We start from the raw sequence: 10,138 nt of genomic DNA, 5'->3' as shown, positions 1-10,138 counted from the left end.
ATATGGTGACGACCTTCGCCAACTTTGTCGCGCCCCCTACTGAAACATGTGAAAATGGTGTGCATTTTTTCCCATCATGCTATCTGAGGGAAGCCAGAAATTTATCTGTGACTTGTAACAGATCTGCTATTTGATTGGATGTCTGTCGGACAGCGAGTGTCTTGGTGCGGAATATTGGTGACATAATTATGAAGTCAGAACCTGATTAAAAGCATATTTAAGAACACTGTACAATGTACTGATTTTTTCTGTACGTGTGTGGATGACCTAAAGTGAGACGTGAGAACAGAATTGTTTTTTTGTCGTCTTATCATATATTCGAGGCGTTCAAAAGTGGCCAATGACAAATCGTCTTATATAAATGACATGTTACAAGCTGCTTACATTTGGCGCCATTTTGATTCAAACTAGCCAAGCCACAGCGTAGAGGACAAAAACACTGTTTTTCTGACAGAAAAGTCCGTCACTGTGTGGCGAAGCCCTGTGGCATTGTATTCACTACTTTTCAAGGTCCACGTTTGCATCAAAATTTCGGGTATTTGCGACGTACTGAAACCTTAAATTCTGTGCAGAAGGTAAGCATCCATTCCGATTGTTCGGGACTTTAATAAATATCGGAGATCCTTGATAAGTGTAGTAGTCTCCGCCAAAAGGCAAACCCAACCATAGCTGTGAATTTTCCAAGATTTTTAGTCATTTTGGGCTCCTCTGTTGTTTGATCTGTTTCTCGTGTAAGATAAAACTTTAAAACAATGGAATGTGTCGCTGCTTGACGTGATTTTACCTCATAGGAGTCAAAAGATCGTCTACTGAACCAATCCAACAATGTAAATAATGAAAATGTCTCTCATTTTCCCAGTACTGTGTATAGTTAAGTGTAACGTAAAGGCTAGTATTAACCCGTCACCGCTACACTATTTAAAAGTATGGTATTGGTATTGTAGCTGAAATATTGATGTTATGTCCGATGTTCGCGATACTAACAAATAAAACCCACCACACACAATTCGACTTTTACTTCCCGTGACCCCTTTCCAAAGCGTACACTTTTGATTTTACCCTTTTTAACTAAACAAGAGAACTTACCTTTGAAGCCGTAAGGTGTGCACTTAATCAATTGATTAGGAGTCAGGACACATTTCTTTTGCCCAACAATCACATTCCTTTATTTTTTGATGAAAAGATTTTCTTGATTTAATAGGTTATTGTTACTGTGATGGGTACTGTTGCTAGCTGTACACACGCGATTGTGCACCACCTTTGTTTGAAGGTCGATTCCCTCCAAGGTTGTGCTGGCGTTCATGCTGAAGCTTAGACAAAGCTTTGATTCAAAAAAATCCAAGTCAAAGGTTGTATTGCAATCTTGTACAAAAGGTAAATGCCCAAAGTTTGAATGAGGTTATTTTCGAAGGTTAAATACAACTTCAGCCTCAGAACCTTCGTCAAATGTTCACGATGAACCTTTCGACAACCTTAGTTTTCCGAAAGGTAAGACAAAGGTTACTTTCACAAGGTTAAATACAGCTTCAGCCTAAGAACCTTAGTCAAATGTTTACAATGAACCTTTCGACAACCATAGTTTTCTGAAAGGTTGGACAAAGGTTACCTTCAGAAGGTTAAATAAAGCTTCGCATTGGGGACATTTGTTGAAGATTTGATTTGAACCTTCAACAGTTGTTTCTAATAGGTATGTCGCGTGAAGGTTGTTTCCGAAGGTTATATGTTGGGTCAACTTCACTCCCTGGTCTTAGGGGTTTTTTTTGCATTATACCTGATGTCGCCCCGGAAACAGACAAACCGCAGCTGAGTGGTCATGCTGTGCTGTTCGCATAAAATTGTGATCGTAACTTTTACACTGCACTGCATGCACTGGTCTGAGACAGTGATATGTGTGTTGTCAGCGCTGGTCATATACCATGTGGAAAGAGGGGTGTCCGTATTACACTTTGAGGGATAAGCAAACAATAAGCGACCGAGAAATGCGGAAACTACACTGAAAAGCGTATTTTAGAGGCGATTTTGCTTTTTGAGTAGAAAAATTGCTTCATCAGAAGTTCAATATCACATCATACCTTATAAATTTGACGTTATTTTCACTTGCACTTGACCGAGAATCGATCGTTCTCAAAAGTGTCAACATTACCATCATCCATCTTGAAATGAAACGAGGTTATATACAAGGGGTCGGAATTTGAATGTTGTTTTCTCGTGACCGTCCTTGTAATCAGTCTTCGACAAACGATCTGGCAAACATAGTGGACTTCACTATAAGCATGGAGGTAGGAAGAGACGGAGATCTGACTGCTGAAGATTTTGCGAGGGCTCCGGAGAGGATTTTATCAAAAGACCAGAATGTTTTCCCGGATCTTACACGATCTTCAAGGTAAGTTGCCACGCGCCACGTAATGTATGCAGACGACAAAATGTTTCAAAATTACCTTCTGTGAATACTTTACATCGAAAAAATGAAAATGAACGTTGTACCTGGCTAATCTTTAAACAAATGGAGTAATTTCGTGAAAAATATAATGGAAAATATCATGACCAACAAAACTAAAGTATCAGCAGTGGGCTTATCGATGATAGTTTGACAAAATCGCACCACGACGCGATGGTCACCAGATCTGCAGAAGGACCCCGGAGAAGGACGCCTCTATCAAAGTGGTTTTGTCTCCCTGAATGTTCTGACACGATCGGTTACAGTCCCAGATTTTGTCACGGTCACTCCTGACCGCTGACTTAGCTGCAGTATAGTAGTGGCTCGAGGTTTAGCTTGGTTATTTGGATCGGATGGCAAAATTTGGTTTTACCGTCCGACCCAAATACCCAGGCAAAACCATCAGCTGCTCCTGACCGTGATTTTGTGTAATATGTGTTGTCTTCATCAGGTTGTAGCGTCTCAATCTGACAGATGTTCCTATTTGCCAACATTGCATTTGCAGTGTCCCTAAGTGCTGTCTCAGTTTAAGTTTGCAACCAATTGGTGCAAAAGAGAAATTGACAGATTTTCTTTTTTCAATTTTTTTCAGTGAAAGTTCTTGAGGGAGGCTGTTATGCCAAATGTTTTGTTATTGGTCAATGGAAAAGAATGACTCTCCTCATAAACTGTCTGTAAGTATTGAATCCTCTCAGTATGTTATTTGTATTCACAGTAGTATTTTTTTTGTATTTAATACATTTTATTAGGTTTTCTCAAAAGTGTACAAGGTAATATTAATGTATCAAGGTGTACTTATAAATATGTTTTTTATCAAATTCTCAACTTGATCAAAGTATGCACAGGGAAAGACACTTATTTTTTTATCCACTTGCCCTTCGGGCAAGTGGGGGTTCAGTTCACTTGCCCGAATTGGAAAACCACTTGCCCAGTATAATTTACATGTTTGAAAAAAGCTAAAACATTGGTTTTTTATTTCACTCACTTTATTTTGAAAATTATGTTATCATGAGAAAATGTCAGACATTCTCATAGGGTTCTCTTCACACTTCTAAGCGTGCTGGATGGCTCATTTATATTCCATTAATTACTAAAGCCCCATTACCTGTATCTTTTAGCATTCTTTATGTGATTTTACTTCTGAACTAAAACAAGTTTTTTGGAATTTGCTCTTTCAGGGGTTGGAATACAAGTATTGTTAACTGCCCAGTGAGACTGCATGTGCAATTTTGAACAAGAAAAATAATAAATATGTGCCCAAATGTAAAATGGCACCCCATGCAAATATAGCAAAACCAGTGTACACCGTGCATATATGCATTTGAATATTCACGGAAACAACAGAGTAGTTGAATGTAATGCATAGTGTTGAATGTTTTCAACTGGGACATGCTTTGTTTTCTTTTTAGTATGGTGGGAAATCATAATAACGGTTAAAATGTAAATTTACTTGTCCAATTTTTCACTAAAGAATGTTTTGTAAAGCAGTAAAAGACTATAAGCTTATCCTGTAAATGGGTAGAATTTAAAGAAAACCAGAGAAAATAGGAAGCCTTTTTAGGTCAACAAATTTCAAGATTTACAGCTAGTGGGGCTTTCATATTCATAGAAAAAATTCTAACAGTTCATATGTTTGTATGTTTACTTTCTTGGGGCTTAATGTACAAATAATAACAGCCATTTCAATTGTACCTTCAAGGTCTTTTTGCTTTTAAAAGTTTTAACTTATCTATACAGAAAGAAAAAATCTGTAGCTATAAAGGAATGTTTTGAAGCTTCTGAAAAATAATGTACTTCTTTGTCATCTTTTTACTGCGCTTATATCATACACCAGCCCTATAAAGTTTGAATTGCCATTGCACTACACCAGTATCCTATGTTTTTCTAATAACCTAGGTGGTCTTATTATTGCTCATGCGCAGACTAAATAGAATTAAAACCAACAACCTAAGGCGTCGGTGTTTTTCAATGTGTGTAAAAGCTGAATTTCTCGATGTCAAACTCGCTCCAATTGCTTCTTGACAGTCATTTTAGAATGGGAAAATTCACAAACAGAGAGGTTGGTCGCCACGGACAAGTAACTTTTGGCTTATTGACCTGAAAATTAAGTCAGTGTTTGTTGAAAATTCAAAGACTTGACCCGTTGACACCAAATATTGCTCATGACTTCATTGCATGCGGTCTTGCCACTCACTGTCCCTCAACAAGTTAACATTGAAGAGTACGTTTTAGTAAAGTCCAATTTTATGTGGTGATTTTTAACCACTGGACTTTATTTTTACATTATTATAAAAGTTCATACAAAGCACAAAAACCGCTGTGTGTTTCTCTTTTTTACCATATCGACACATTGTGAGACACCGTAACTTCACAGTCAATGCAATGAACTTTGGTGAACGTACGTTCCACCAGCTGAACAGCTTTTTCATATGCAAAATCAGCGTACGGTAATTTACGGGTACCGGTGTATTGTTTGAACTGGATTTTATTGACAGCGATTATTATATATATGATTCTTTTCGTCAACTCTTCATGCAATTTTATGAAAAATCTTATGGAAATGTTCACAATGACATAATATGATTATTTTTGTTGTTTAAGTCCGTGTTCCCTCACCAGAAAATCGCTCTCGTGCATTAGATTTCTAGGTAATTATTTTTTTCACTTGTCCCGTCGGGCAAGTGGCATCGGAGGTTCACTTGCCCGAACGCGACTTTCACTTGCCCCGGGCAATCGGACAACCCTAGTGTCTTTCCCTGATGCATTGATTTTCCATTTATGACCAGTGATCTAGTAAATATATAAATTTCCACTCATGAATCAGAAAGGTCTGCCTTCCATAAACATTAAAAGAAAATAAATAACATACAAGAACAAGTCAATTTATCTTGAACAGATCTTGAGAAATGTATGGCTAGAGGGTGAAGTTAACATTTTGAAAAGTTTTTATTATTTTTTTGCTCTCCTCATCAATGCAGTCAATATGTCAGGATTCCAAATCACGTTGTTCACATAGTGTGTGGCATATCAGTAAATGAATTCATGTTCAGCTGTAAATTCAATTGTCAAACAATAACAATCACTGAAACACAATCTCAAAAATCTGTATTGACAAAGTGCAGACAGAATTTTAAATTTGGTTTTACATGACAATGTATGTGATGCAATGTAAAAATACTGGCAAATTGTCATTAATAGAATTACTTTGCTTGTCTTTTGTAGATCACTTATCTGAATAACTAGCCAGTGAAGGAAAATCACTGCCATGTACAGCCTTGAAAGGTTTTGCAACCACATGTCTGCCATGCTGTATCAAATTACACACTACAAAACTATGGGGATCAGAACTGTACCAGAGATTTAGAGCAACGCATATGTACCACAGTGATGGCATATACCACCCCGGATCCACAGCTTTAAAGCCTGAGACAACATCTGCAAAAAGTTTGTGAAACCAAAGTGTAGCTGTCGTGAAGCATGCGTGAAAAGTACACTTTTAACAATCCCATGAACACTGAATTTCCTGATTTTCACTTATGACACATTTGCAGGAGAGTTTATTGCAACATCACAAGTTTGTACAATTACTCCTAGTGCTTCCAGACAACCATGATAACCTAGCTGCCTCTCATTGAAACAGCTCTTGGTAATTTTGTAGTTGGTAGTCGTCTCTAACCCTAGAAATTAAATGTGCCCAAAACAGAAAATGCTCCTATCTTAAATTTGAGCGGGGAATATAAAGACTGAGAAAATCTAAATCTCAGGAAAATTTAGTGATTTCAGCTGAACAGTAGACTTGCTGACACTTATTGCCAATATTTATCAAATGACATGTAATTCTGTACCTATACTACAGACAATGAAAGTATAATTAACATTGCATTGTAATTAGAGAGATAGGTAATTAATTATCAAGTCAGTGTAGTATGTTGTGTCATTTAATATGCTGCCTTTTGTTGTTCAAGTTTATTTAAAGGAATATATTAAAATATATTTTCATTAAAAATATGTTGTGTACATGATGATATACAAGGGCTTACAATCACTTGAAAAGACAATGATTAATTGGTGTGACAAAAAGGCAATTTGATGTAACTGGCTGGTATGGCGCTGTAATTTTCAATGATTTTTCACTATTTTTGTCCTTAATGTCAACTGCAGTTTCTTTTTCTACTCCCTAAGCCATGCTGAGTTACACAGTATCAAATTTGTAAATTCAGCCTGTACATTGACAGACTGCGATATTAGTGTTGACAAATTAAGTGAACACTGGTCTGGATAAGGGTTAAAATGCAAACAATAACTGTGTAGTTTACAAATTCATGTATTGACCCTGTGTTGAAGAGCTAAGTAATTGTTTCAATATGCTTCCAGGAGTTACACAAGAACTTATAACTGACATTCAAAACAAAAAAAAATAAAAAAATCATCAAACTGGTCCTTGTGATTCTTTAACAAAGCAAAATGTAAAACACACATTGGCAAACACCGTTAACAGAAGACCAGTGTGAAGAAGACTTATTGAGTATTTCAGAAGGAAAGAAAAGAGAAATAAAAATAAAACTTTGGGAAAATATACTTAAAAGCAATGTTACATTTCATAATACTTACCTGAGATAAATTACAGCAGATGTAACCTTAAATTTTGATGATTTTTACAGTAATTTTGTTCTGCCTTACAATTAGATTTTCTAGTTCTACCACATACAGCATGAATTGCCAAAATGACTGATATTAAATTTCTGAACAGAACTTGTATTAAATGTATTGTGCTTTGCCATTGTTGAGGATTGAATTTCACTCTAGTTGTCAACATATTGTAAGCTATATACACTGTACTTTTAGGTTATGTTGAAAAGCCAAGCACTGGGCATTTCATCATGATGTATCATCTACAGAACAAGAAAGTGCAACTGTAACAAGTTAGTACAAAATTACTGTAAAAATCATCAAAAGTTACCACTACTGTACCTCAAAAGGAATAAACATTCAGATAATATTGGCAGCACAAAGCTTTGAGAAGGGTTGCATATGACAACATTGGTCAAAGGTCAGAAGGTCAATGGTTCATTGAAGGTAGGAAGGTCGAAGCTTCAACAATGGTTGATACGATGAAGCTTCGAACAAGATCAGGAAATCAAAGCTGCAGTAAAGGTAGGTAGTTTGAAGATTTAACAAAGGTCAGAAAGAGGAAGCTTCGAAAGAGGTTGGTATGTTGAAGCTTCGACAAAGGTCAGGAGGTCAAAGATTCAACAAAGCTCGGCAGTAAAGCTTTCCCGAAGGTTGGTTCATCAAAGCTTCAACAAATAGGCAAACCTTGGCTGAAGGTTAACATCAAGAATCTTCAAATAATCTTGTACGCAAATTGGTATTCGAAGCTTGGGCGTGAAGCTTCGTCTGAGCTTTGAACAAGCTTTGCCAAAGGTGTTGCACAATCGCGTGTGTAGCACAGTAAGGTTTTGCTTGGGGTTATAGGTTAGTTTTGCCGTCCAACCCTAATCCATAGGCAAAACCTCAAGCTACTGTAGCTACCTCCATGCTAAACCATGGCATTTTCATTTCACTGGAATGGAACAGAATGACAAATTGCCACAACAGTGAACAAAATATTTCAATATAACATATTGTAGTTCATGCTGTGCGGTCCATGGTTTGATCTGATAGCTTGTTACAATCACCCCCAACCCCAACCCCAACCACCACCACACATTTTTGGGGGAAGTGGGAATCTCTCTAGTCATAGCTTGCTAGTGTTTATCAACAGCATACATGTACCTCCCTTCCTTTATGTAAAATTAAATGTGGGCTCTAGTTTCTGGCAGCAGCTCAAAAATATAGAAATTATTACTTAAGCTGTTTTTTCTACTAAAAAGGTTACGTTAAATAGTTTCCTTTAAATTTTTGAGTAATCTCATTTAGCCCCAGGTGTTGACATAAGTGATCACATTGGACCTAAAGTATGACAGTAACAGATGAATTTCTTGAATGTTTAATGTCTCATCACAACACTACCATTGATAACCCAAATATTAAAGACTAACATTTCAGAGCTTATAAAGGCAATCCATGGGCATACAATACACTGCCAAAGAGGATCATTCAGCAAGGTACACTAACTCTCAGACATTCTCTTAAATGAGAGAAACCTCCAGATCAGGAGAAAAATGGCTTCCTGGTCAAAAACCAAACATACGAAGACATATTTTGACCAAATAATGTAGAACTGCACACTAGGTGAAGCATGTGTGCATTAGGAAGAGTGTATTAGTGGTTAAAAGCCAAAATCTACAGTCTTATTACAATAGTTTAAAAAAAAATGCAGCACCATCATTTTCTGAATTGTTTTTAATTTGCGTAATTGCTCAAAGCATTTGCCACGACAAGTGTAAACAGTTGCCTTTGAAGGCCTGAACAGTATGATTTAGTGGTGCTGCTTGTTAAATTCTTTAGGTCCAAATGTCACCCAGTATTGTGTATAATTATTAGGTCTCCTGATTGGAGAATTATACCACAAAGGACACTGTCTCCTGATCAAGGAAACTGCCACAAAATAACACAAAAATTTTCAGGATATCTCCAGTGGGGAAGGTTACTCTCGATTTAGAGAATTTCACTGAGTTTGAACAATGTGCTTTCATGAGAAAGATGTATGTGTTATTTGAAAACTTTGGTTGAGCAGATATGCTGACCTTAGAGGAAAATATTGCCATGTGACCAAAATTTCAGAGGAGAGTGTTTGTTTTGAACTCACAGTGCACTTCCTGAACTTTGCTTTGTGCAAGATGAAACTGTTCTTCTACTGTAGGGTTTTTGGTTTTGTGTGTACACATTTTAGACTTCAATACTATTAAAATTTAAGGAATACTAGGATTTACACAGTCCTATTTCCCTAGAGGAACATAATGTTCGGTCATATGAGAGATAGCAAATTTTCACATATTGATTGATATTAATTAATGCAAAAAAGGTTCTTGGAATGTAATCCAATCTTCTTAGAATGTCAAAAATACTAGTAGTGTATTTGCAATTTTTTCTCTCCTGAATTCACACCTGCTAAATCATTAGGCTTTGGAATACTATAGTATACTGATACCCGGTTAAACCCAGAATTTGAATGGACCACAGTACAATCAAAACCACATGCACAAAAATTTGTATTTCCATACACATTTGTACACATGGGTTGGTTTGCATTGCTATCACAAGATCTCTTAGTTGTACTGAGTCAGTAGAACACGTTCTCTTTATTCAAGAGTAGAACCATTTGTCAAATATTTTATATATTTATCAAGCATGTCTTCCAACTCACAACAATACTCCTACTACTTGGAAGAAGTGTGTTCTCAAAGAGGAATAGAACACTATCAGGTGTCCTAAGGGAGTTTTCTGCCAATATATTGCAGATGTGTTAATTTCCCATTGCATTTATAAATCACCTGGTGGCAGCTGCTTGGTTAGGAACAAAGATAAATAGAAGGTCTTCACCACTATACAAAGAGAAAAGATAATACACTACATTCCACATATTCCAATATCAGGTACATGTATGGTTGATGATAATATTCTAAATGCTATCCCCCACAGAGTTATATCATATCAGCATGTCAGTCACAATGCGTCATTCTGATCGGACAAGAGCTCACTCTTGCCATGGTAAAAAAACTTGTTTTATCAGTGCTAAAATAGACCTTCAACCAGTGT

The 10,138-nt window shown here is 36.6% G+C and overlaps 1 protein-coding gene across 2 annotated transcripts in view; it reads left to right on the top strand.

The window, feature by feature from the left end:
• Positions 1–368: 368 nt before the first annotated feature.
• LOC139130753 (sister chromatid cohesion protein PDS5 homolog B-like) overlaps positions 369–10,138 on the top strand; it is a 98,471-nt gene continuing 88,701 nt past the window's right edge. For both annotated transcript variants that reach the window (XR_011551958.1, XM_070696543.1), the window contains exon 1: positions 369–575. The gene's annotated coding sequence lies outside the window, so the exon portion shown is untranslated. The remainder of the gene's footprint in view (positions 576–10,138) is intronic.

Source organism: Ptychodera flava, chromosome 4, assembly GCF_041260155.1.
Source record: "Ptychodera flava strain L36383 chromosome 4, AS_Pfla_20210202, whole genome shotgun sequence".
In the NCBI taxonomy this organism is placed as follows: Eukaryota; Metazoa; Hemichordata; class Enteropneusta; family Ptychoderidae; genus Ptychodera; species Ptychodera flava.
Note: the sequence above shows the minus strand (reverse complement) of the source record. Positions and strands in the feature narration are given on the sequence as shown.